At 29.6% G+C, this 2,299-nt stretch overlaps 1 long non-coding RNA gene across 1 annotated transcript in view; it reads left to right on the top strand.

The window, feature by feature from the left end:
* LOC111084030 overlaps nt 1-1,622 on the top strand; it is a 6,250-nt gene extending 4,628 nt beyond the window's left edge. The window contains exon 2 of the long non-coding RNA XR_002609367.1: nt 1,266-1,622. This is a non-coding gene — a long non-coding RNA (uncharacterized LOC111084030). The remainder of the gene's footprint in view (nt 1-1,265) is intronic.
* Nucleotides 1,623-2,299: the final 677 nt, after the last annotated feature.

Below are 2,299 nucleotides of genomic sequence, written 5' to 3' on the forward strand. Positions count from 1 at the left end.
GACTGTCTTCTGTATTAGATGAATTGTTGTACACACACATTTACTATTTGTTTTGTTTATGACTGTCTTCTGTATTAGATGAATTGTTGTACACAGACATTTACTATTTGTTTTGTTTATGACTGTCTTCTGTATTAGATGAATTGTTGTACACAGACATTTACTATTTGTTTTGTTTATGACTGTCTTCTGTATTAGATGAATTGTTGTACACAGTACATTTACTATTTGTTTTGTTTATGACTCTGTCTTCTGTATTAGATAAATTGTTGTACACATACATTTACTATCTAATACAGAAGACAGAGTCATAAACAAAACAAATAGTAAATGTATGTGTACAACAATTTATCTAATACAGAAGACAGAGTCATAAACAAAACAAAGACAAAACAAATAGCAACAATTTATCTAATACAGAAGACAGTCATATACACATACATTTACTATTTGTTTTGTTTATGACTCTGTCTTCTGTATTAGATGAATTGTTGTACACATACATTTACTATTTGTTTTGTTTATGACTCTGTCTTCTGTATTAGATAAATTGTTATACACATACATCTTTTTTTCACTTTTTATTGTTTCTTATAACAAATTTCTAGTTTTCAGTTTGTTATGAGTTTACCAGTTAAAGTAGAATGATGATTCTGAAAACTACTTGTTCTGAAATAGTATTCATAAATTCAAATCTTATTAGTGATATTAATAGAGATATATTTGTAGTATATCCAGCACGGTTACAAATTAACCACATCGGTTCAGCATATAAATTGCTTACATTTACATTACAGAAAATTACATGTACATACTCAGTGCGTGAACTGAGAAAGGTACAGTGGGGAACATCATTCCCCTTTTGAAGGAAAAGAAGAAAAAACTGAATATCAAGCACTTGAGTTTGAGAGCACACATCAGTGAGAAGAGTTCAGTTACTTTTTTACAAATCAAACTGGTTATGAATGAGCAAGCTCTCTATTATATGGAAATTATTTAGTATTGGCCTTTTAAGATTTTAAAATGACTTGCAAGGTAATTACTGGGCCTATTTTTACTTTCTTTGCAACTGTTTAGAAAATTCAAAAGTACATGGTAGATTGTTGATGTTATTGTAGCCTTAGGTCAACATGTATTTGTAAGTTGAAATATCCATTTTTTTATATATTCATTTAAAAATCACAGATGTACAAAATACTATACAAAAGAGACTTATTTATTATTCTTGTACAAAATAGACTTACCTATTTATTATTCTATTCCAGGCTGGTTTCTTGTGTGGAAACTCTTCTTATCACGATTTGCATTTGTTCGTGAGCTGCTTATGTCAAATAATGGAAGCGTTGAAGAATCAAGAAGTAGAAGTAGGGTGAGAAAAGTTAGAGTGGAATGATAAATTGATCTTTGTGTTACAAAAACCCTATGAAAGTTGATGCAGTAGAAATCAGTCTTTGTGTTACAAAAACTCTACAAAAGTTGGTACACTAGAAATCATTCTTTGTGTTACAAAAACCCTACAAAAGTTGGTACACTAGTACATTTCAGAGTGTTCTGTTATGTTTGTTCTGTATCTGAATGAATTACTAAACATTTAAAATAAGATGACTTGCTTCAGAAAGTAAGAAAAAAAAAACTATAAAAAAAGTTGTCTTGTTACCGTGGAAAATAGAAATCTATGAAAAATTTAGGGAGTTCTGTTTGAGTCTTGTTTTTATGGAGAAATTTCAACCGAAAACTATGGATTTGAAGAATTTGTGTAGGTTTATTTTACTACTTTAACTGTGCCAAAATCTTTAAAAGATAATGTAAGATCAGTGTAGGGCATGAATTACTGAAATAAAATATTAATTTATTAAAATGAACATTAAACTGAAATAACAACCTGCTTGGATCTTCAATAATGTGTGTAATATAACATCACGGCAAGTTTAAACCTTTTCAGTTTTGTTTACATTTCCACATAATACTCTGCTTCAGACAGTTAAAGGATAATTGAAATTTGTACATATATATATATAGCTATGACAAGATAAAAAGCAGTTATAAAATGTGTTCATAATGTCTCCAAGTTCATTGCTAAAAAAGTTAGGCATCTGATAGTTAATCATGTGATCTTAAATGGAAATGATTGGATGTTCAGCCTATATGATATATATATATATTGTCTTAGAGAATACAAATGGAAGTCAGTCAGTCACAGCAAGCTATTGAAACTGTTACAGACGCTGAGGTTAAATCAGACGTCCATTGCCACATCCGGTTGCCATGTCAATGATGGTTAAAAACTGATCTGAGAAGG

This window comes from Limulus polyphemus, unplaced genomic scaffold (genome assembly GCF_000517525.1).
Source record: "Limulus polyphemus unplaced genomic scaffold, Limulus_polyphemus-2.1.2 Scaffold12967, whole genome shotgun sequence".
Lineage (NCBI taxonomy): Eukaryota > Metazoa > Arthropoda > Merostomata > Xiphosura > Limulidae > Limulus > Limulus polyphemus.